The sequence below is a fragment of the Balaenoptera physalus genome (assembly GCF_965194825.1).
Source record: "Balaenoptera physalus genome assembly, chromosome: 7".
Classification (NCBI taxonomy): domain Eukaryota; kingdom Metazoa; phylum Chordata; class Mammalia; order Artiodactyla; family Balaenopteridae; genus Balaenoptera; species Balaenoptera physalus.
The window spans coordinates 121,552,089-121,577,201 of record NC_138886.1 but is presented as its reverse complement, the minus strand read 5'-3'; the positions used below and the strand labels follow the sequence as shown (position 1 = coordinate 121,577,201).

Sequence of the window (25,113 nt, the reverse complement as noted above, 5' to 3'; positions counted from 1 at the left end):
TTAAGAATCCCTGGAGTTTGGGTTCTGGAGTCAACAGTCTATGCTGTTGCTTCTCCCCTGACCTGCTCTGTGTCCTTGGGCAGGTTACTAACCTCTCCGTGGCCACTGTCCTCCATGAAGGGGGCGTGATGGTAACAGCCGTACCTCCCATGGCTTGTACAGGCACATAAAATGGGAGAATGTGTGTGAAATGACCAGCACCATCTCAGATTATTGCTTTTTACTCTGCTCCTAAGTAAGTACTGTGTTTTGTAAAAAAAAAAAAAAAAAATTCCTTAGATACTGTAAGGATATAAACATACCCATTAAAGGGGCAAGAAAACCAAGGCCACCCACCACGTACTGAGCCCTGTGTCATGGTTGCCCAAGCAGCATCTCGTTTATCTTCGTTCAGGCCGGCCAAGGGAAATGCCTTTCCTCCACTTTACAGATGAGAACACAGGAGCTCTGTGAGTTCAAGGTCACGGCAACAGCCTTGGATGGACCCGGGCTGTCTTGTCTCCAGAGCCCAGCCCTTTCAGGCACCCTTCCTCAGGCCCCTGCTGGTCTGAATCTGTGATTCCCCTGGAGTCCTTTGCAGGTTCAAGGCCTAGTTTGCTCTGGCAAACTCAGTCTGTTCGTTTGTTTACAACTTCACGATCTTTCTTTAACCTCCACGACTGCAGCCCTTCTGGGGACCGTGTTCCCTCTCATTTAGTGTTTTACGTCCACTGGGCTCTAGTCACTTTTACACAAGTACACACAATCCCCTTTGTTTTCCCCTTGGCCTTTCTCCCTGCCCTTAATAAAAAGTTATGTACAAACCAAAGAGCCAGAAAGTTATCTTGGCCAGTGGGATACACACTGTGTTTTTATGTTGAAAGTATGAATTGTCCTTGGAGGTTTGCCCTTTCCTTCTCCCCCAGAAGTCCACATTCATGGTCAGATACTGCACGGGGCTTAGCCTCCTGAGAAGACCCATGTTTTTAAAGATTTCACACTTCCGTTAAAATAATTTGGTAATTGTTGATACGGAAACAGATGTTTCTTTAAAAATGCTGCAGTTAATTACAAAGAGTGCAAATCCAAAGTGGTCCAAGACTTCTTCTTTTCTAAAGAGTAACTTTTTTTTTTTAAAGGGAATGCTATTTATTTATTTATTTTTGGCTGTGTTGGGTCTTCGTTTCTGTGCGAGGGCTTTCTCTAGTTGTGGCAAGCGGGGGCCACTCTTCATCGCGGTGCACGGGCCTCTCACTGTCGCGGTCTCTCTTGTTGCGGAGCACAGGCTCCAGATGCGCAGGCTCAGTAGTTGTGGCTCACTTGCCCAGTTGCTCTGCGGCATGTGGGATCCTCCCAGACCAGGGCTCGAACCCGTGTCCCCTGCATTGGCAGGCAGATTCTCAACCACTGCGCCACCAGGGAAGCCCCCAAGACTTCTTGAAGGTGCTCATTTTAAACATGAATAGAATGAAAGGTGATCTTAAGCATTCTCCTCTCAGAAACATTTTCTGAAAAATAATATTAGTTGGAACCAGTATCAGGTAAAATCAGTAACTGCTCTACTATTTTCCTAGTCTGTTCTTGTTTGCTGAATGGGGTTGGGATTCCTTGCAAAAATAATCTCTACAACTGAAGAAATGGGCCACTGAGACAAGATCTTGCACCTTTTAAAAATACAGCAAGAGCTAAATCAACAGGTTTTTAAAAATAATATCAAAGCACCAGAAGTGAGTGGAAATAGACCCTTATGCTGAATTGCTATCAGAACATCTGTTATATTCACCATCGACCACTCGGCGGAAATACATGCCAGCCCATTGGCCAAGAATCTTCTGAGAAAATCTCAAGGTTTTGGTACTTTTCATTAAAATATTATTTTAAGCAAAATGCCTGAAGATATACTAATGTTCTTTTACTGCTACCTGTAAATAAAAGGAAGGAAAATGTAGATTTTGGCTTTACATGTTGGAAAAGCGTGGTTGGGCGCTGTGACTTGTGGTGGTAGTTTTTCTAGTGGACATCTGGTGAGAAGGCATGGATTTGATTTGCTTATCGTATCCACTTTATAAAATATCATCACCGATGCCGAGCATGTTTGAGGTAGGGGCCGTGTGCTACCTGCCAGCCGTCAGATCTCTGTGGCTGGCTTCCCTGCCAGGATCTTGTTTGTTCAGTGAATACCATTTGTTTTGAGCTGTCTTTTGCTGCTGTTTTAGTTTTTAACCACCCTGAGCTTCATTCTTTTCCTGAGAATGTGAAAAGGAGAAACAATTTGAAGGATTAACTTCACCCATTCCACGCTCCTCCCCAAACAGACAATTGAGCAAATTACTTCATCTCAGATTAAATTTGCACGTTTGAAGCCACAGGTGTTTGAGCCCAAGTGTGCAAAAGTGACCCTGGAGACAGGAACCTTAGAGGAGATTCTGCCAGATGCTCCCGGGGGCCAGTGGGAGTCCCAGAGTGCAGCCCTGGGGGTATGAGTGGATGCAGGTGTGTTCTCCACCCCTTCCTGTTGCCCTAAAGCCACAGAGCTCTAAGTTTTGGCTCAGGGAGAGAGAGGAGAAAATCTAAGGAGAAGGTTCCTGCTCAGGATCTTTGGAGTACACAAGGGGATGCATGTTCTTTCTCAAGCTTGGCAGGATTCCTATCAGTATTGATAACAGTTGTCACAAATCTTGGACGTGCCAAAGTGGTAGCTAAGATGTACCCACGCCTCCCCCTCTGCACGCCTAAAATCTTTAAAAGTTGAAAGCATTAAAAGACTTAGTATTTTGCACCAGTTCTGAAATCCTCCCAGATCTGACCTGTGAGAAGTTGAAACTGCTTCACATTTCTGGGCTCCTGTAGTAGCAATAAGGCAGTGATGGCGGATCTCTGGGTCATCCTTCCTTGCTGCCTCTGGAGAGGAGAGGAATTGGATGTTTCCTGGTAGTTCACCAACCCTGTGGGTCTAGTTCCTCCTACACACTCTCCCAAGCTTGTGGTGCTGGTAACTCAGCCTTATCCATTTCATTCTTTCTGCGCTTACGTTGAGAACGGACTCCTAAATCATAAAATCACAGCACTTAAGAACTGTAGCTTTAAAATTCATCAAATTAATCCCATTGCTATGAAAATTTTTTAAAACTCCAGACTTCCACAGTTAATGGCACAGACCACTGAGTCCTAACTCCCACTTCAGAATGTCAAGTGCAGCCTTCTGGAAAACCCTGCAGTGCACCACTGATGTCATTCTTGCAGCCCTAATGGCCATTTGCCCGGGATTGAGCACACCAAAAATTGAAAGAAAAGCAAAATTAAACAGTGATGTACTGAGCTTTTTACCCCTGTTCCTTGCAGAAATTGAAAAGAGAATAATGCCTTGTAGTAGACCTGGAAAGATGACTACGGTATATTGTTGGTTAAAAAAGAAGTAGTTTACAGAATCATATGGAAATGATGATCTAATCTGTGTGTTGAATATGTGTTGAAATGCACAAACAGAAAAGTCTGGAAGAGGATACTGCAGGCTGTTAACAATGTCTATCTCTTGAGGGTTGAATCATAGGGAACCATCCTCTTTGGGTTTACTGTTTGAGTATTTTACAGACATCATTTTTAATCTAAAAATCATTAACACTATTTCAGGGGGAGAGAGAGAGAGACGTAGAGTCTCTGTCTCAGGGCTGTGAACCCAGAAACCCTATTGTTCGATATTAATACTGAAGACAGGAATAGAATTACTAGACCAGTTACCGTGGGCACTGGCATTCAAACCTAGATGGCATCTATTGGCGTTTTCTTGGTGTCCATTTTACAGAAAGGGCTAGACACAACCATGGGTGTTCAATAGATGCGATGTGTTAGCATTCATCCATTCATGTTCGTGACAGTTCGTGGTGTGTAGAGGAGATGTGGACTTGAAGGTCAGGGAGCTCGCGGTGTAGGAGGAACAGGCCAGAAATAACTGCTAACCCAACTGCAGGGGATGCGCGGAGCCAGCGGCGTTCTGAGCTGGGTTAGTGAAAGGAGAAGTCGCCGACCTGGACTTAGGGGTAAGCCCACAGGAAGTCACACATTTTACATAAGAAATTAATTGTGGAATTAATGAGTCCATTTCCTCCTTGGAAACAGTTCTATAGAAACTTCCGCGTAGTAGTTTAAAACGAGTGACTCAGGGCCTCTAGAAGTTTACGACAGAAGATCACAGGATAGGCACCGTTGCTAAACCAGAGCGCCTTGCGCTTCGTCCCCTCAGGGCCCCGCAATTCAGTGACTCATTGATAAGCGGAACAGAGTAAACGGTTAATGGAAATCTAGAAATTATCCTCTCTCTTCCTTAAAAAAGTAAGAAGCATTCCACGCGATCAGTGTGCTTTGGGATTTAAGTGCTGCACAGTCTTTCTGATGGTACCTGATGGCGCGCAGGAGCTGGGCTCCGACCCACCGGCCCAGCCCGACGCCCGCAGCCCCTCCCTCCCGGGCCGCCCCCGCCTCCGCCGGCTGTCACTCCATCCCGCTGGAATGCTGCCCTGGAGCAGAGGTCCTGGACTTTCCTTCTTAGTCCAGAAACGAGAAAACTTAAAACCTGGGGCAAATCACTCGACATGCAGCCAACATCCCTAGTGGCCTAGAAAAAAAGTTAAACTCTTTCCCGTTATCCATCCCTCCTGGAAGTGCCGGGAAAGCCCGTTCGTCCAGGTGCTGCCCGGGGCGGGGGCTGCTACCCGGGAGGCGGAGGCGGCGCGCGGCCAACCTGCGAGGCAGCCCGCTTCTCCCCAACCCCCTCCTCTCCCGCTCCCCTCCCCCCTCCTCTCCCGCTCCCCTCCCCCTTCTCCCCTCCTCTCGCCCCCCCTCCCCTCCCCGCCCCTCGGCCCAGGCCGCCCCGCCCCCTCCCCGCCCCCGCGGCCCGTGGACTCTTATTGCCCCGGCGCGCGGGCGGGGCGTCAGGCCTCCCGAGTCGCCGAGGCGTCCAGTCCGGCGCGCGGTCCACGGCGGGTCCTCCCGCACGCTGGGGGTCCCGGAGCGGCGGGGCACGGCCGGACGGCAGGTAGGGCGGCGTGGGGTGGGGTAGGGGAGGAAAAGGGGGCCGGCGGGCAGCAGCCCCGCGTTCCCGCCCCGCCGCGGCCCCTGGCGGAGCCCTCCCGGCCCTGCGGTCGGAGAGCGGCGCAGAGGGCTTGGCTCCAGAGGGGCTCGGGCGCCTCGGACCGTGCGGGGGCCGGAGAGGCTAGGCTGCCCCGGACCACGGCCGGCAGAGCTGGCGGGGAGGGGGCGGGCGGTGACCTCCTCGTGTCGCCGGCGGGGTGTGGTGAGGGGGTCCGTCCCTCCCGAGCCCCGCAGCCCCGCACCCTCCTCTCTGCGGGCGCTGGTGCGCGGAGAGCCCGCGCGCACGGCGGGGGGGGGACGCCGGCCTGGGGGAGCGGCGAGGCCGGGTGGCCTGCGCGCGGAGCTCGGGGCGCGGAGCCGGCGGCCCTCGGGCAGCGTCCCCCGCGGCTGCGGTCCAGCCGTCCGGGTCTGGTTTCCCTTCGGGGCGGCGAGCGCGCGGGGCTCCGGGGAGCGGAGTGCGGCGGCCGGGGGGCCCCTGCGCGCGGAGCTCCTCCGACCCCGGTCCCCAGGAGCCGAGCCAGCCCGAGCTGCGTGTGCCCTGCGGCCCCAGGGAGGGGCCGCGTGGACAGACATTCGCCTGGGAGGCGGGAAGGCTCGGTTCCTGGGTGACCTGCCCTCGGGATGCCGCCCCCAACGCCCCGCCCCCCCCAGGCTCAGCAGCGGCCCCAGCAGCCTCGGAAACTGCCCAGCTCTGGCCTGGAGGACATTTTCTTGGTTGGCGTTATGAGGGGTCCCGTCGCAGTACTGCCACTGTCTGAGGAAGAGCTGGCCGGGGTCATCGGGGAGGGGGGTGGGGGATGTTTCTGAGCTCACAGTGCAGAGGTAGCCGCTTCGTGCGCTCTTCCTCCATCCCCAACGGAAGAGGACTCTTTTTCTTTCAAGAGCTGGGGGACTTGGACTTAGTGATGAGAGGTTTGAGTGAACTTTATTTTTTCCCTGGTCTGTTCACGTGCGTTTGCGTTGTTGCGGGTGAGAGTAGGGGTCCCCGTGCCTTGGAGCGATTGGAAGAGTCCGGAGTCCGACCTGAAGGGAGAGGAAGTCACGTGGTTAGTCCATCCTTAACAGTGGGTATATCGCAAATAGGCAAGAGGTATATAATCAATATATAATCGACACATTTTCCAACTAATCTCTAAGCTATGTTTTTTTATTTCTTCTATTTATTTTATATAAAATAAGATTTATCTGACACTTATTGTAGTTTTTGTGTTTTGAATAAGGACCGGGCTGGGTTGCCCAGTGCCCACACCACATCTGTTACTAAGAAACTAGGCACGCACAGCGAATAATCAAGCACGCCAGCATCCTAACCGTCTTTTTGGCTGTGTGCACACTTGGTGCTCTGGGTGAAGAGTTCGGGGTAGGTGGTCGACAGTCACACAGCTTTGTGTTCTGTGGCTGTGAAACCCGTGAATCATAACATTCTGACAGCTGGTGTGGTCCAGTAGCCTGCCTGCTTGAAATGGTGTAATAACTGCACACCCAGTGTGTTCCCAGGTGAGGACGCTGACTTGGAAAACAAGAGGTCGGTGTCCTGGTTATAGGAGCCCTGGGGTGCTTCATTAGAGGCTTGTGGGCTCTGGGTTTTCGTTGACTTTGAAAACTTTTTAGTAAGAGTTGAATGCCACCTACTGCATTGCCTTGCAGTTGATCTTTAAAAATCTTTACTGTGTTGTTTTCTCAAGAGCTGTAATCTTTATACTATTTTTGAGCATAGTTGCTTTTTTTTCCCCAAAATATTTTCCCTAGACTGTAGTAAATCTTACACTCTACAATCTTTGAAATCACTCATTATTACTTAAGTATAAAGTATTTCCTGGAACTTATCAAGGAGTCCATACTGCTCAAGGTGCTGGAGTCATTATTTCAAAAGGAAGTTGTTAATTTGGTCACACAGCTGTTGATCATCCAAACCGCTGTTGCTTTTCTTCCCCCACTTTCCGGATTTCTTTTCACAGTCACTGGGAACAGTAAAAATGTTTTAGACATTGCTTTCTCTTCTGCGTACATTTCCCTGTAAACAATTTCATATCAACATGTGATGTGCTTTTTCAGCAATTGTTTCAGAAGATCCAGATAAACATCAGGTGATGGAAGTTCACTGTGCTTCTCAAAATGCCTATACGATTTCTTATTTGGCAAAATGACTCTCTTTTTCAAGTAAATGGGGGAGGTAGACACGAAAAACATAATGTTGATGAGCACTGCACTCTCCTGTGAACGTATTCTTGGGTTCACACGCGGTAGCTCACTCCGCAAATGTTCTTCTTAGACACAGGGTGGTAGGAGGTCGAGTAAGGTCCTCGGGCCGTCCCCTTTCCGCCTCTCGGGTTGCTCTACAAAAGCGAGATTGCACTCGCTCACGGGGTTTGTTTTGCTGGGAAGCTCCGTATCAGATTGTGTCGAAGGATGAAGAATTAGCGATGCTGGATGAGAAAGGCTTCCTCCAAGGAGACTGTATGACTGGCGAGAGCTAGCCCAGCCTTGTAGGAAAGGTGGGGAGATACAGTGGAAGGAAGGAGGGCCTGAGGGGTCAGGAAGGAGAAACGCCCCCTGAAGCCAGTGCCCTGCACAGTTTTCGGCCCAGCCCCACTGACCCCTAAAGGCACCTTTCTCCCTGAGCAGTCGTCTTCGCTGCTTGCTGCTCGTGTGCTTTAGGGACAACCACGATGGGTGGCGCTCGCCGTTCCGGTTAGGTGAGCCTCTCTTACTTGTGTGTTTGGGTCACAAGGACCGGAAGGCAGGCTGAGAGTTCGGGTGGTTGGTTCATGCAGCTCCTAGTCCTTCCACGGAGTGCAGGGCGACCAGCTGCCAGAGCTTCCCCCTGCGGGAAGCAACGATGCTGGTTTCCAGCTTGGCCTGGGCTTTTGGAAGGCGGGAAGGCTTCCTTGATGGAAAAGATTTCCTCCTAAGGGAGAAGCTGCCATTTGCAGGCAAACGGTGTCAGCCAGAAGAAATGAGCAAATGACCATTTTTTGGATTTTTGGCAAAACTTTGCGATTTTTTTTCCATATAGAAGTGTTAGAAATAGACTCGTAAGAAAACAGACAAGGGGCTTCCCTGGTGGCGCAGTAGTTAAGAATCCATTTGCCAATGCAGGGGACATGGGTTTGAGCCCTGGTCCAGGAAGATCCCACATGCCGCGGAGCAACTAAGCCCGTGCGCCACAGCTACTGAGCCTGCGCTCTACAGCCCGCGAGCCACAACTACTGAGCCTGTGCGCCACAACTACTGAAGCCCGCGCACCTAGAGCCCGTGCTCTACAACAAGAGAAGCCACCGCAATGAGAAGCCCGCGCACTGCAACAAAGAGTAGCCCCCGCTCACCACAACTAGAGAAAGCCCACGCGCAGCAACGAAGACCCAACGCAGCCATAAATTAATTAATTAATTAACTTAAAAACAAAAAACCAGACAAAACCAAGTAAGAAGAATAGACACTGAAGTCTCACCAGTGGGCAGGGAGGGAGGAAGGAACCTTGGTTAAGCAGACCCTGCAGGGCATGCAGCACTCTCTGCCACGTTTCCTGGTATCAGAAAACGGGGACCAGGTGCCCATCCACGTTGGAAGGAAGCAGCACTGGACCACCGTGCGTGAGACTCACAGGCGTCACCCCCCTCTTCATGACACGTGTGCCGCCTTCGTGAAACTGCCAGGCCCACTGAGGGTCAGCACCCTCCGCTTTCGCCTGGGCTGGGTTTTGAATGTGCGTTTGTAAATCCTTCGCTGGGAACTCTGAACACGCCCTTTCATTGAAACCATGTCAGTCCAGGACAGGTCAGAGTATCCTGCTTTTACTCATAGTACCATCGAATGGAGCCATTATATATAACATGGTTTTGTGGGAAAATGCACTCAGAGCTCCAACTTGATTTTTTTTTTTTTAAACGACTTTTAATCCCAGCAACAATGGCAAGAAGGACCCCACCTTGTCTTTTTCCATGTAAACCCTAAAGGGGAAGTAAAGGTACAGAAAGATACGTTTCATTTCATACTGCCCCCGTGCTAACAGAGACCCCCCCAGCCTGGAACCAGAGAGCTGGGGGGTGGGGACAGCAGTAGCTGGCACCAGAGGGGGAAGGACACGGGTGACAGGGCCGAGTGAGGCCCGTTGTCCATCAGCCAGGCCAGGGAAGCTGCTCTGATGGCCAGTTGACGTGGGCTGCCTGCTGGTTGACACGACCTCCTTACTGAGCAGCGTCTTTACTCTAGAACCTGGGCATCAGCCCTGTGAGCTGTCCGTTCAGTGTTTTCAAGTCAGGGTTGGTTTTAAATGGAATCTTGAATAATACCAAGAAAGCAAACTTCCAGGCATTTTGTTTTTCTTTTTGATGCCAGTGCACTAAATTCCCAAACAAATAACCTCCTGGGGACTGGACAGACTTCAGGTCAACTTAGATGCTGATGTATGCTTATAATATCCTGAATAACGATATGATAAATACCATAGAGCAGTTACCGCCTACCAGAAAATGTGCTAAAGTGTTTAACACACTTTACGTTGTTTATCCCTCACCACAGTCCCATGTAGTAAATACCATCAGCACCCCCATCTTAAAAAGGACGCAAGTGAGATTTCGGGAGGGTAAGAATGTGCCCAGAGCCACACAGCTCTGAAATGGCAGGGCTGGACGGCTGTTGTTGAACAAGCCCCGTGGCCTGGCCGCTGGCTGGACTCTGGGAATAAAGTAGGGACCCAAATGGACAAATAGGCACAAACCCCTGCCCTCGGGCAGCTTGTCTTGTAGAGATGGGAGACAAACCGTAAAGAAACAGACTAAACATCCAGGGCTTCAGGTAGTCCTGTGCTGGGGGAAAACAGAGCCAGGAAGGAGGAGCTGCAGTGAGGCTGGGATCAGTCCCGTGGGAAAGAGAGCACAGGCAGGGGAGCGGCTGTGAGAGCGGCTGTGCGCGGGCAGAGCGCGTCTGGGAGCGTTACAGCGTCCGTGCTCCAGGCGCACCCTCGTATTTTGTAGCGGCCGCTGTGGGAGTGTGGACCGCCTTCGTGGGTCCCTGTAAATACCCCAGCGGGTGCCTGGGGACGCATCCAGGAACATGGACGCAGCGCTTCACCTTGCCCACCAAAGGTCAGGGGAGACGGAAGGACAGGCCGGGGTCAGGGCACGGCAGAGAGATGGCTCCTCTGCGGTTCTGGAAAGAAGGCGGGGTCCGCGGGCCAGGGGGCAGGTGTGGATGGACGCAGCAGTGAGGGCTCCCTGTTTTTTCAGTGAAATAGGAAGTAGGTCGTCACCTTGGCAGGGCTGGGCGGTTGAGGAGAGGAGGTGTGGCACTCACCTGGCTGGTGGAATGTGCCCTCAGGGTCTGCCTGAGGTCGGGTGCTGATGACATTCCTGTATCCGGGGCCCCAGCACCCCACCACCCCCTTCACCTCCCGAGGAGAGAGCCGTCTGCTAGTCTCCTGTGTGTCCCTTACGTGGAGGAACCCTGCGCTTGGTAGACGGTGGCCAGTGTTTGCTGAGGGAGCGCGGTCAGCCCCCTACACGCTGAGCCGGAAACGTCCTCAGACGTCTTCTCTCTGCCCTGATCGTCACAGTAGTCGCTCCCTCCGCTGAGGTGCTCTGGCACTTAGAGCCCCGCAGACAGCGGCTCCTCTGTGGTTAGTTACTTCCCCGAGCTCGTCTCGTCTCTGCAGTGTTGAGCCCGAGCCTCAGACTCTGAAACAGCTCCTAACTGTGGGCTCTTCTGTGTCGCTCTCGGGCAGCGACCTGAATCCGACCTCACTGCCCGCGTGGTGCCTCGGGTGAGGACTGCAGGGATGCCTTCTGCCTCTGTTTGCTCGCTCCTGCTTGCTGGGCGCCCTGGGGCAGGTGTAGGCGGTCAGCTGGGAGACAGGAGAGCCGCCGGGATGGTTAGAATCAGGCAGGAAATGGACGCCGCTCTCAACTCAGCTGGTGGCGAAGGAACTGATTGGAGGGGTCGGATTCGCCCTTTACTGGCGTTAGAAGGTGGACTTGACTGCCCTTGGCGTTGATGGTCTTGAGGGGTGAGGCAGGGGGATTGCGTCCAGGGTCCTGCCGAGCAGCGGGCAGGAAGTGGAGCAGCCCTGAGGGGAAGGCAGGTCGGGTGCTGGACCAAAGAGAGGTGAGCAGGGGCAGGTGGACACCCATGTGTGTTGTTCTGAGAGGGCAGAGTGGGGACAGAGCTGAGGGAATGGTCACCACGATGAAAGCTCTGGGGGGAGATGGCTCTGCCCACGGGAGAACAGACAGTGAGCAAGCTGGACTCTGTATTTGAAGGTGACGTCAAGATCTGTCACTTGACTAAGTTAAGGTCTGAAAAACCTGCCCAGTGAAAGAGTGTTGAAGTAAAGCATATCCCAGTAAAACCACAGGTGAACTAATTCAAAGCTGGAGTTGGAAAAATGTGTGGTTTTTCTTGGTAAAGCCTCATTTTCTCCTTGTCTTCCTAACTGTAAATGGATGTGTTTGTATAAAGTGACGTGTGGATCTGTAGAAAGATCTATTTGAGGCACTCATTAAGAGAGAAAACGAAAGCAGATGCCCTCCGCGTCACGAGGTTGTGTCACATAGCAGGAGGTTTGAGCACACACTGTCCACACCAGCACCTGGAAGCCTGTCCCGGCAGGTGAGGGCAGGACGCCCAGGACAGGACGAGGAGCTGGACGTTGCCTCTCCAAAACGGAGCTTTTATTTGCAAGAGAGAGTGGTACCTAAGCCTGCAGATCTCTCTGAAAGGCAGGAACGTCGTCCGGGGATGAGATGGAAGTTGTCCAAGTCCGGGCATCCTTGGCCCCTCTTCGTGCACGGCCAGCGGGAGCTGTCAGTTTGCAGACGTACAGAACTGCACTGCTTCCCCTCAGAACCACTCAGCAGCCACTGGGGACGTTCAGTAACCGCCACCGCCGGCCAGACTCTCCTCTACCAGGTCGGCATCCTTGCTCCAGGGTACAAACGATGGAAAAGTTACTTGGAATTATTTTTCTATTTCGAGATTTAGAAAAGCCCGAGTGTTCGCCCTTCACAGGCATATCAGGGTCGAGAGTGTGAGACCCGGGCCAAGCTCTCGTTCATTTAACAATTCGGGGCCTTTGCCGGTCCAGGGCCTTTGCAGGGCAGGTGTCCTGACCCCTCCGCTGGACAGATTGAAAGTATAAAGCGTGCACTTGGTTGTGACTTCCCGAAGGTGCAGTTACAGGAGGACCAGGGCCTTCAGGCTCTGGCTGGTTTTTCTTTCCAGCCATTGGGGCCTCCCCTCCGAGTGCAGGGGGATTGTGACACTGGGAATTGTGCGCCCAGGGCGACTGTAGGGTTTTCCAGCAGCTTCTGCACAGATGGCAAATCTGGCAAAGTCACATTGAGAGCGTTGATTATGCAGGTTCAGGAGGAAAGCTTTTAAGGGTAAATGCTAACGTTTAGAATCCTGAAGCCCAGTTTGCTTGGGGAGGTGATCTCAGTGGAGGCCTCTGGTTGGGTTGCCTTGGCCGCCTTGCGTGGACGGCCCAGCCCTGGGGGGTGGCCGCCGTGTCCCGGGTGCCCTAGCTGCTCCCCCCGGCATGTCTCTGCTGCTGTAGCTCCCAGGCTCTGCCCCTCTGCTCGGAGCTCAGTCTACCCTCGTGTTTATTTTCTCTCTGATCCTTTTGATTTTGTCTGCCTATTAAGCCAAGCACCAGTCTGAAAATAAAAGAGAAGGATAATCAAACTGGACGCCTAAATGTTTGCTCAGTGTTCTCATGGTGGCAGTAGTTTCATTTTACTGCAGCCTTCTACTTAAATCTATAATTAGGATATATTTCAGAATCACACTGATCGTGAAGTGTCATAGCTTATGTAGTACAGCAATTATTGGTTCACTGCGTTTTATGTAAGCCAAATAATGACGTGCAATCACAGAGTCACACAGCTACATTATCAATATTCAGCCACTTGAACAGGCAAGAATATAGTGAAGACTGAACATCTTGGAAACAAAGTTTGGTCGTACGGTGGGGTCTGCTCTGACCCTTGGGTTCGAGTCTCTTTTACAAAATGGCTTTTGGGTCCTATTCTGACTTTGAGATAACTAGTTCATCCTTTCATCACTGTAATTAGATCTGGTTTCAAATACGATACCCCTTCTACAATTTTCATTAAAAAAATAATAACACCAATCACTTCTGTTGCCAACAGGCATCAGCTGAAATTATGAGTCAGGGAAATCGTGAGGGCACTGCAGCTCCCAGCAAACAGACTAAAGGCTGCAGTGTTTGAAACCACAGGGTCGGGCTGAACCTCTGCGTTTTCTGACGAGGCCAGCGCACACCTGCTGTTGGCCGGGGCCACCCGGAAAGCTGCTTTTTGTATAGATCTCTCGAGATGGTGATGTAGTACAGTCTAGATGCATCTGTGACTTGCCCGCCTGCCTTTCTCGGCCGCCTGCCTTTATTTTCTGAACCAGCCGAGGAAATGGCTGTCATCCCAAGCCTGTCTTCTGGTGCAGTGGTGGTCCTGGCTCGGGCTGTGCACGGCCAGCTGTCCCTTCCCAGGCCACCCGCGTTGCTCCCGGCTTTCTTTCGTCCTCCCATAAAGTGAGAGACCGGATGAGACGGGCTGAGTTGTCCCTGTGCCGCGTGAGGAGGGAGATGAAGGGCGTCCCGTGCAGCCCTGCCGTTCCTCCGCCTCAGCTTTGCCTGCTCTCACGGAGGGTTGGGCTGAAACACTCAGGAAGCTGGTGACTCTGGGATATGGTTCCCTGGTCTTGGAGAAGTACAAAGATGGATCTCAGACAGGAAGTGCCACACTCCCGTTCAAATTATAAGCCTGTGCGTCATCCGCAAAACCATATTAGAAATACAAGCTTCACAAAAATCCCAAGTGCCCGTGACCTCCAAAAATGATGATAGAGGTGGTTAAAAAATGTGTAGTTGTGTTAGCTGTGCGTATATATCCTAGTATACAGAGACCAGGGAAACGTATAGTGTCATCTGACCTGTAAGTCCAGCTTCTAAGCTTGGCCACTGTGGCTTTGCCAGAAGGGGATTCTGACTGCAGCAAGGTTTACCACCGTGGGCCACGTAGGAAAAGTAAGAGACTGACCGCCAAACCTTTTGGAATGTTTTATGCTAATTTACATTTCAGGAGATAATACCCTTCGGATATAGTGTAATCTGGGAAACAGGATAATTAATGAGTTGCTGTAACCTCTAAGCTGGGTCACAGGACAAAGTTTACAGAAATCACCAGTTCCACGTGGTCAGGGGTTGATCTCTGTTGAGCTCAAGTAAGAGAAAAGTTCACATAGTTTAAGAAGAGCATTTTAGGTTTACATTTGATTTTCAGTGACCTCCTGTCTTAGACCGCAGGATGACCAGATTTGACGTGGTCCTTGTGTACCGTAGGAGTCCAGTGGTCGGACTTAGAGCCACCGTTCCAGGCAGTGGTGATGTGGAGCTGGAAAGCCACCCCCGTGGTACGTGCACTGGTTTCCAAGTGTGATTAGTAAACACTTCTGCTATTTTAACAACCGCGGAGGTCCGTCCCGTGACTCAGGGGCCTTCCATATTAGGCTTGGGGAGACGCAGCTGAGCTGGAAGTCGGGAACTCATCGGATGCGGAGGCTTCGTGGGGCTGCAGCATGGAGATCAGATGACGTCACCGGGGAGCAAGCCCGGGCCGGAAGCCGCGATGCGGAGATCCAGACTTCCTGCCAAATCTGCACGCTTTGCCCATCCTGGTTCCCCTTCTCTTGCTTCAGGAGGCCCTCGCAGCATCTCGCAAGGGCGTCTGTGCAGGTGGGGAGGGCAGGCCCTGCCCCGCTGGGTCTCAGCAGAGGCTGGTGCAGCAGAAACCCAGCCTTTGTCGGTGCTTTTACCCTGAGTCATCGTTCACGGGGAAATCGTGTATCCAGAGGTCAGAGAGCTCTGTGTTTCCTTCTGTTTTGTTCTGTCTTAGGCCACAATTCCTGCAGAAAACCATGACTAGATCACCTTCAGAAATTAGCGCTCATGATCCGATATGCCTGGTAGTAAAGGTTGCTCTTGGCTGGTCTCTCTCGGTACTCAAGTCCACATGAATTGCTTAATCCATTTATTCAACAAATAGTTAATGACACTGTGAATTTTCAAGGTGTTTTACATACATTCTTTATTGAATTGTAGAACAGTCCAGTGAGACCATCGTCTGTCCTTTTAAAAATTATAAAATCTCCTTTTTCCAGAAGGAAGAAAACGCGCCTCGCGGAGGTGGGGCGTCCCCAGGCGGGCGGGCTCTTCTCGCTCTGGGTTCATCTCCCCTAAAACTGCGTGCTCTCACCGCACAGAGCCCTGCGGTGGCCGAGGCCTTCTGTAACCCACAGAGTTCTCTGGTTATCTAAGATTTCTTAGAATCGATGAGGGGAAAACAGTTGTGCCGCGGGAATGGAGCTTTAACGGCCCACGGCCTGTCTTCTGTGGCGGCTGGGGGAGGACATACCGGGAAACCTTTCCTGACACTTTAAAAAGCGAGCAAACAAATTAGTGTCACTCCTTCACTCAGCAGACACTCCAGCAAACACTCACTGACTCAGAGAATACGTAGGTGTCCCGGAATGAGTGGGGGTCGTGGAACGGCAGCAGAGAGGGCTGGTGAGGCCCGAGGTTGAAGTAGGCGATGCGGAGACCCCAGGGAGGCGTGACCAGCCCTCCTAGGAGCAGGGGAAGGTTCGGGAGACGGCGAGCGAGGCCTGACAGTAGGGAGGTTTGATCAAGTGAACCGGGGTGGAGAAGGCCACTGGGCCACACGCCCAAAGGCCCAGGGGTGGACAGAAGGCCACGTGTCTGCAGGCCGGTGGGCATCCAGCTTCGTGGCCGGAGAGGGGCCCGCGGGGAGGGGGTGAGGAGGGCCTGGCTGGACTGTCACACGCAGAGAGTCATGGAAAATACGCAAATAGCTCTTTGTCTGAATGGATACCTTCACAGGTTGAGCACGGTGTTTCCCGGATATCTGTATAGTCTGTGGAATCTCTCTAGACACTTTAAAAATGAATTTGGGGACCTACTTGTCACTTCTTCCTCACCCCTTTGTTCTTTTTTCAGTAGCAGTATCTGATTTTGATTACCCATAAGAGAGGTTGTCAGGAGTTTAAAAACCTCTAAAGTCATAATTTTTTTTAAAAGAAAAGAAAGATTTATTCAAATAAAGAACTTGACTAGACTTCGAAAGCGTCGTCCAGAAGCAGAGCCATGGTCTTAGGGAGTAATGTAACGTGTGCCTCCGAGGACGTGAGGGGGTCCTGCCCATCCTTACAGCGCTGACCGGTTTAACGGGCCCCCTTCAGAGCTGCTGAGGGACCACGGTGAGTGGGCAGGCTTCCTCTGCCTGTCATTGGAGGTGGCGCCTTGTTGCTCTAGGACACTGTCTTTGCCCCCCTTTCTTCTCTCCCTTCCGTCATTGCATAACTCTCTCCTCTGACGTGAATTCAACATGCTCTGACTTCAACTCTGAAAACACACCGTGAACCAGGTGTATCACAGCTGACCGGCGAACAGCCTCCAAGCTGACGGTGCGTCTGGCAGGTCTGGCTCTCTCTCCTGTGACCTGCCTTCTTCCCTGTCCAGCAGAGTTCACTGTCCTGTCACAAATATGTAAACATGAACCTGTTCCTTTGTTCACTTCTACCCCCACCGCACACTGTACTGCCGTCATTCTCAGATACAAGATCTAGAACAGGAAATACGTTGGCAGTGCCCTGTAGATCCACAGCCTACAGTCAGAGGGCAGGTTCGGGTTCATGTCATCTGTTTTCTCGTGTTTGCTTTCAGGACTTGGGTAACTGAGAGCTGAATTTGTCCGTTTGACATGTGTCACTTAAGTGGCTGTAAGTCCCTGGGGATTATCAGAAGGCATCAGTGTCAGTACCTTTCACCATCTGATCAATAGAGTTTCCTTTGTAAGAGGGAGAACGAGGTGAAGTTATCTTGCAGTCATCTTACGTGCTTTTAAATACCAGTTCCTGTGCGAGAGTAGGTGTTGGGCAGAAGGGGTGACCCTGGGGCCGCCCGTGTGGTCCTGGCATCCTGCCCCTTCCTGCGCGGTGGTGACCTGTAGCAGAGAGATTTCGTGTAGTAAGTAGGGTGCCTGACTAGCATTCAAACTCATGTAAAGCGCCGTCTCCCCGGAGTAAGGCCGTGGCCCTCTGATTGCAAATGTATGCCCAGTGATTACAGAGCGTCTGCAAAGCCGTGCTCCCCAGACCACCGGCAGCAGCCTCACCTGGGAAATTGTTAGAAACAGAAGTTTCGGGCCCCGTCCCAGACCTACTGAATCAGAAACTCTGAGGGTGGGTCCCTGCGGTCTGTGCTTTTGCAGGCTCTGGATGACTGATGCTCACTAAAGTTTGAGACCCACACCTGCGAGGGAGTAGTTTGTCCCTTAAATAAGTGAGATTTGCAACTGATGATGTAGCAAATGCCAGGAAATCGTTTCTTAACCGCTTCTAGAAATAAGCAGCACTTTCATTTCTGGCTAGCAATATTGCCACAGGGAAAAACAATGTTATTCCACGGGGAAAAACAATGTTATTTGGCAACTAAGACCAAAGCAAAACAAAGTCTCAGTACTTGCTCATGAAGACAGGGCTTGAAATGAGTGGACTTGCTGAAAGGCAACTGGATCTCAGAGCCGCCCCGTCTTCCATTCTGGTTTGAAAAGCTTCTTAATTGAGTTGAATTCAAGGTTCAGTTGGAAAAAGATTGGAAAAGGATCATCTCTTCTTTCCTCCTTTTTCAGATAAAGATAAGGTCATAAGATCTTCTGAAGGGCAGTGTGGCCCTCACATTTAATGCTCGTTATATGTGAAATTCACACAGCCTTTGACCCCGCAATTTCTAGAAATTTTTCCCACAGAAAACTCCAAATACGTACTCAAGTTGTACAGGGATCTTCACTGCTCCACTGCTTGTACTAGAGAGTCCTTGGGGAGGCCGCGTCTGTCGTTGATAAGGGACGGCCTGTCTGTGCCGTGGCCCACGTGGGCTGCAGCCCAGCTGGGGCAGGGGTTCGGGGTGGCGACGGGGAGGGGCGTCTGTGACCGTCGTGGGAGATGCAGCGTCACTGAGGAAGAGGCACACGCGTGATCCAGCTGCTGTGGTCACACAGAAGCCCTACCTGTAAACATCCGTGCGTCGTGTGTGCCGTGGTCACACAGAAGCCCTACCTGTAAACAGCCGTGCGTCGTGTGTGCCGTGATCACACAGAAGCCCTGCCTGTAAACATCCGTGCGTCGTGTGTGCCGTGATCACACAGAAGCCCTGCCTGTAAACAGCCGTGCGTCGTGTGTGCCGTGATCACACAGAAGCCCTGCCTGTAAACAGCCGTGCGTCGTGTGTGCCGTGATCACACAGAAGCCCTGCCTGTAAACAGCCGTGCGTCGTGTGTGCCGTGATCACACAGAAGCCCTGCCTGTAAACAGCCGTGCGTCGTGTGTGCCGTGATCACACAGAAGCCCTGCCTGTAAACAGCCGTGCGTCGTGTGTGCCGTGATCACACAGAAGCCCTGCCTGTAAACAGCCGTGCGTCGTGTGTGCCGTGATCACACAGAAGCCCTGCCTGTAAACAGCCGTGCGTCGTGTGTGCCGTGATCACACAGAGGCCCTGCCTGTAAACAGCCGTGCGTCGTGTGTGCCGTGATCACACAGAGGCCCTGCCTGTAAACATCCGTGCGTCGTGTGTGCCGTGATCACACAGAAGCCCTGCCTGTAAACAGCCGTGCGTTGTGTGTGCCGTGATCACACAGAGGCCCTGCCTGTAAACATCCGTGCGTCGTGTGTGCCGTGATCACACAGAAGCCCTACCTGTAAACAGCCGTGCGTTGTGTGTGCAGGTGTCTGCACGGTGGAAGCTCTGGGACGACAGCGCTGGACACAAGCAGAGCTGTTCCCTGGGGCTGGCGCCCTATGAGGAGGGGTGGTTTGGGGGAGGAAGCTTCACTTTTACTTTATTATCCTAGTACTTTGGTTTTCTGAGACTCGAGTTTTCCACAATGAGTATTTATTCCTTTTGAAAAAAAATTAGGAAGAAAACTAAGTTCCAGGAATATTAAGAGACGGCTCGTTTGTAGTAGAACTGACTCGGGTACCCTGATCTCCTGTTTCCCGGTCAGTGTTATTCATGATTATTTTTCACTTCCGTATAGCAGAGCTAGTCCAAGTTTTAGAGCAAGAATGTAACCTCACCTACCAAATTGTGAGGGGCTGAGACGGGGGAGCGCACCCCCCAGGTTGTGTTGGAGGAGAAGTAAGAAGAGAGACCCCCCGTGAGTGAAAGGGAATCACACCGAAGGGGGCTTTGTGCTGTGAATTGTCACCCAGGGTCACTCCTGCAGCTGAGAGCCGCCACTTTGTCTTAGGGCCTGTCCTGTGGGTTCAGAGACAACAAGGAAATCGGGGCATTTGTACGGTTTAGGGATTGAATGCGCTCATCCCTGCGGTCAGAGACTGGAGACCAGGAGCCGTCATTCACTGGCTTTCACCCCAGCAAGGATACCATGCCATTTGGGCACGGCTGTCCTTGGACTCTCTCTCTCTCTCTGTTTCTCTCTGTCTGTCTCTCTCTTCTTTTTTACTTTTTTTTGGCCATGTCATGCAGCTTGTTGGATCTTAGTTCCCCGACCAGGGATTGAACCCAGGCCCCCTGCAGTGGAAGCACAGAGTCCTAACCCCTGGACCACCAGGGAAGTCCCTCTCTCTCTCTTAAAAGAAAGCTTCTCACACCATCACTGATAAGATGTTTTGCACAAAATGTAAACCACTGAGGGCATAAAAGGAGACGGTACTGGAAACAAAAAGTCAGGGTACTTGTCAAACTTAGAACTATGGTCATCTGCGTTCTGAGCGCTCAACACTGGTAGAATTCAAACCTTCAAGCAGAGTGTACTTTTCATTCTGTACTGTAAACAGTGGGAAGGAAAGGCTTGGATTCACAAAATGTGTTTCTCCCTGAAATACCCTGAGTGATAAATTATCTGGTTTTATGAAATAGCCTGAATCCTAGTCTTTAACAAAGTAATGAAAGATTCAGCTTTATGAATATATTTCATTTTTTAACTTGGTGTCCAAAGCTACTTGGAGCTCTGAATTCAGGACAGGAGTAATGTTCATTCATTCCTTCTGCCCCTGGTTCATAGCATGATTAACTTGTATGTTCACTGCAGACACACGTGGCCTTTCTCCTGAAATGCACCATGAGGCCACCACCCACCTTCAGGACAGACGGGGAGGTGATTGGCGTCCCTTCCCACAGGTGTGAGGGGTGTGAGGACAGGGCACGGGGGGCTGTCCGTCCTGGGCCCTGACGGTTCCTGTGGTCACGACGGGTTCATTGACACACCCGTGGAGAGCTCAGGTCTGCTTTTCAACGTCTGCCGCAAGTTTTCCACTAGGTTCTGCGATCTTATAAGAAACCACATTGAATGTTCATATTTTCTGAATACTGAAGGAAAGTGAAAGGCAACTAAAATGTTTACATCCATGACCTCACTTAAACCTGCCAAGAAGCCGCGTAAGCTGGTGTTACTGTTCCCTTTTTGAAAGAAGAGGACACCAAGGCCTGCAGAGGCTAAGTGAACGGCAGTGCTGAGATTCAGCCCACACGCCGATGGTGTGTCGCCAGCTGGCCGGCAGGCCTGCCATGCGTGCTGCTTCCTGCAGCCTCTTTCCTTGTCTTTCCTCTGTTGCATTGGAGCCGCACCCTCTCTTCCCTTCTTCCCGGGTGTCTCTTCCCCACCAGTCGTACCAACATTATTCTCTACTTCAGAGGCTGCTGACCCCTCTCTGTCTGCAGAATACGTGTTTCCCGCCCGTCCCCATATATCAGAAGCGACCTACATTGTCAAACAGAAGAAAGAGGCACAATAAAACTTTATTTGATAAGCTAATAGGACAGTTGTCCAACCTCTTGTATTAAATTGGAAAATCCCTGTGGATTTTTTGTGTTCAACCCAAACCAGTTTCTACTGAAAGACTCATACCTTAGCACTTTAATAAGTAATTGGACAAAAACCATTAATGCTAGATGTGGAAAGAAAAATTATAGCTTTCTTTTTTTATATATAAATTTATTTATTTTTGGCTGCGTTGGGTCTTTGCTGCGTGCGGGCTTTCTCTAGTTGCGGCGAGCGAGGGCTACTCTGCGTTGCGGTGCGCGGGCTTCTCATTGAGGTGGCTTCTCTAGTTGCGGAGCACGGGCTGTAGGCGTGCAGGCTTCAGTAGTTGTGGCACGTGGGCTCAGTAGTTGCGGCACGCGGGCTCAGTAGTTGTGGCGCGCAGGCTTAGTTGCTCCGTGGCATGTGGGATCTTCCCGGACCAGGGCTCGAACCTGTGTCCCCTGCATTGGCAGGCGGATTCTTAACCCCTGTGCCACCAGGGAAGGCCCTATCCATTCATGTTGATGGACATTTAGGTTGCTTCCAAGTCTTGGCTATTGTCAGTAGTGCTGCTGTGAACGTTGGGGTGCATGTATCTTTTTGGACCGTGTTTTTCTCCAGATAAATGCCCATGAGTGCGATTACTGGATCATATGGTAGCTCTATTTTTAGTTTTTTAAGGAACCTCCATACCGTTCTCCATACTGGCTGCACCAACTTACATTCCCACCAGCAGTGTAGGAGGGTTCCCTTCTCGCCATACCTTCCCAGCATTTATCATTTGTAGAATTTCTGATGATGGCGATTTTGACTGGTGTCAAAATCGCCATCATCAAAAATCAGAACTATCTCATTGTAGTTTTGATTTACATTTCTCTAATAATTAGTGATGTTGAGCATCTTTTCATGTGCTTGTTGGCCATCTGTATGTCTTCTTTGGAGAAATGTCTATTTAGGTCTTCTGCCCATTTTTTGAGTGGGTTGTTTGTTTTTATTCACTGTTAAACTTTGCAAAAAAAAAGTCTCTTAGGATTCATAAAATGAGTTTTCATAATTCTAGTCTTTTGGGGAAAAACAGAAGACCACATTGCTATGTGAATGGAGAGAAGTCACAGCCAGCTGATTAGCGGCAGGAAAACGGGAGATGAGAGAGAACCTCACAGACAAGCGCCCCTCATAGTAACTTCTTTCATGCAGCATAATCGTGAGCGTCTTCCTTGTGTGTACAGAGATTTTTTTCAGTAGAAAATTTGGCCTTAAAGTCTGGTACCGGTTGTCACAGACGGGAAGGCAGTGGAGACAGGGCCACCCTGGGGAGCCACAGCAGACCCGGGTGTCCCCTGGCCCAAGCCCTCGTGTCTCTGCCATCACCTGCTTCCTGGTCCTCGCGTTGCTAGAGCTGGAAGAGCCCCAGGTCCTGGCAAGGGGAATGCAGGGTCTCAGAGACCAGGTGCAGGATGCACGGGGAGTGCTCACGTAGGTGATGCTGTGACAGGGTGAGGGCAGGAGACCAGAGGCCCTCACCCCGCTCGGGGGCACGGGGAAGGGCTGCTGCCCAGGACGCGAGGCTGGACCCCGAGAATGGGGCGGTGGGGAGAGGCCACAGCCAGCCCACCAGGCCTGGTGGCCCAGGCCGGGGAACTCGGATTTGTCCTGAGAGCAGGCTGAAGCGACTGGGGGCACGTGAGCCAGGAGGTTACAAGATGAGACGTGCCGTTTGAAAACCTCTCTGGGTGGCATGAGGAGAGCGCGGGTGGGAGGTGGTCTGAGAGAGGCAGAGGCAGGGGTGGTGGGGTTAGATGGCTTGGTGAGGGCTTAGGTGAGGTCAGGGAGGGCCGGGCAGGGGTGAGTCCTGGGGTGCTGAGTGGAGGGGCTGCATCAGTGATGGTGCCGTTGACTGGGGGGAAGAGAGACGACAGCAGCTCCCGGCACACCTGTGTGCCAAGCGCTGTCCTCGGCTACCCCCCTTACACGGATGAGAGAAGGGTTGGTCCAGCTCGTCGGTACTGCAGAGAACAGGTACATACCCACACGGGCCATATGACCCGTCCGTGCAGATGCAGAGACAGACACGGGAACGAGGAAGCCTGTGTACAGAGTGGGGCGGTGTCTGGCATCTGTCAAGTTTCACTAACCATCCTCTCCTCCTGCCTCTCCCGGTTCAAGGATTCATTCATGGGCGGTGTGCTGAACTTCAGGTGACAGACTGAAGGATAAAGCAGACGTGGACCTGCCCTTAGAGAGATCGCGGTCTCAGGAGGAAACAGACAATAACTAAATGAGCAGTGGCCTTGCGTGGACAGGCCAGTCGGGGTGTGGCTGGTCTGGGGCCTTGGACAGAAACGTGAGCTAGAGCTAGAACTCTTGCATCACTCTTGAATGGATACATGGGGGGCGGGGCGGGGTCCGGGGCAGGATGCACACTGTGGAGTGAGCGAAAACTGTTTCCCAGATGTTCTTCTCCGAGGTTCCACAGGCAGCCCCAGTGAGTTAGGTCAGAAATGGGCCTTGGGCCAGTTTTGTAGGTGGGGAGGCTGAAGGCCCAGGGGAGACAGCACCGCGGGATTGGGGCCTGGAGGAGAGCAGGGTGGGGTCCCGGCTGCTCCCCTGTCTTGCGGGTGTGGCCCCCTCGGGCCCGAGGCGGTGGGGTGGCCCCGGGCGGCCGGCCTGCACAGGGTCAAGTCCCAGCTCCTGCTCAACTAGAGATAGTAAAGCGCTTCCCTAACGGAGCTGCTGCAAAGGGCCCAGGGAGGAAAGAGGACGCCAGCTGAACGTTTTCCACTAAAGCTCATTTTTTTTAAATTTAATTTTATTTTTTATACAGCAGGTTCTTATTAGTTATCTGTTTTATACACATCAGTGTATACATGTCAATCCCAATCTCCCAATTCATCCCACCACCACCACCCTCCCCCCGCTTTCCCCCCTTGGTGTCCATATGTTTGTTCTCTACATCTGTGTCTCAATTTCTGCCCTGCAGACTGGTTCATCTGTACCATTTTTCTAGGTTCCACATATATGCGTTAATATACGATACTTGTTTTTCTCTTTCTTACTTCACTCTGTATGACAGTCTCTAGGTCCATCCACGTCTCTGCAAATAACCCAACTTCATTTCTTTTTATGGCTGAGTAATATTCCATTGTTTATATATGTACCACATCTTCTTTATCCATTCGTCTGTTGAGGGACACTTAGGTTGCTTCCATGTCCTGGCTATTGTAAATAGAGCTGCAGTGAACATTTTGGTACATGACTCTTTTTGAATTATGGTTTTCTCAGGGTATATGCCCAGTAGTGGGATTGCTGGGTCGTATGGTAGTTCTATTTTTAGTTTTTTAAGGAACCTCCATACTGTTTTCCATAGTGACTGTATCAATTTACATTCCCACCAACAGTGCAAGAGGGTTCCCTTTTCTCCACACCCTCTCCAGCATTTGTTGTTTGTAGATTTTCTGATGATACCCATTCTGACCGGCGTGAGGTGAAAAGCTCATTTTTAACAGACACGTTTCTGTGCTGGCTCTTCCCCAGGTAGGAGGGAAGTGGCCCAGTTCCCCGTAGAGCTGCACCTGTGGGGCACACCTGAGTCTGTGGATGTGAACTTGTGCCCTTGTCACCTCTTTCTTTGGGTTACTCCTCCCCGGCTCCCTGATGTCTGTGGGGAGGGGCTCTGAGGAAGTGGCCAAAACCATTGAAACGAATCTTTGCAATGCATTTGGGATGATGTTGAAAAGGAATGTTCTGAGGTCAGCAGAACGGGTGGTTCACATAAAACTGTTAGGTCTGTTTTAAGATAAACTTTTACATTACAATTACTGGTTTTTTTAAAATTAAGGCGTTCTTCTTCTGATCTCAGACCCTCTGGTACCAGTGATGCACACATTTTGTTAATTTTCTAAATCAGTTCACGTCTGCCCTGTGGGGCTTTGGCACCATGGAGTTGCTGGGATCAGTGTAGGTTCCCCTTTTCCCAGGACTGTCAGTCTGCCTATTGGGGGCGAGTCCTGTCCAGGTCACGTCTTTCCTGGACAAAAAGGTCCCCGTTTGGACACTGAATTACATGGTCATCCTGGATATTAATGGCTACACTTCTTAAAGGTTTGCTCGAGCTTAGCTCTAAGCATTCCATGTGTCAGAGCTCACTTCACCCTCGCAGCCCAGGAGAGAAATCCCGTTGTAACCCCTACT

At 51.4% G+C, this 25,113-nt stretch overlaps 1 protein-coding gene across 7 annotated transcripts in view; it reads left to right on the top strand.

Annotated features, from left to right (window-relative positions):
- PALLD (palladin, cytoskeletal associated protein) overlaps positions 1-25,113 on the top strand; it is a 378,549-nt gene that overhangs the window by 292,165 nt on the left and 61,271 nt on the right. The window contains exon 1 of one of the 7 annotated variants that reach the window (XM_082468825.1): positions 4,879-5,011. The exons of the other annotated variants lie outside the window; for them this stretch is intronic. The gene's annotated coding sequence lies outside the window, so the exon portion shown is untranslated. Of the gene's footprint in view, positions 1-4,878; positions 5,012-25,113 lie in introns of those variants that run through there. 7 annotated transcript variants of the gene reach the window in all.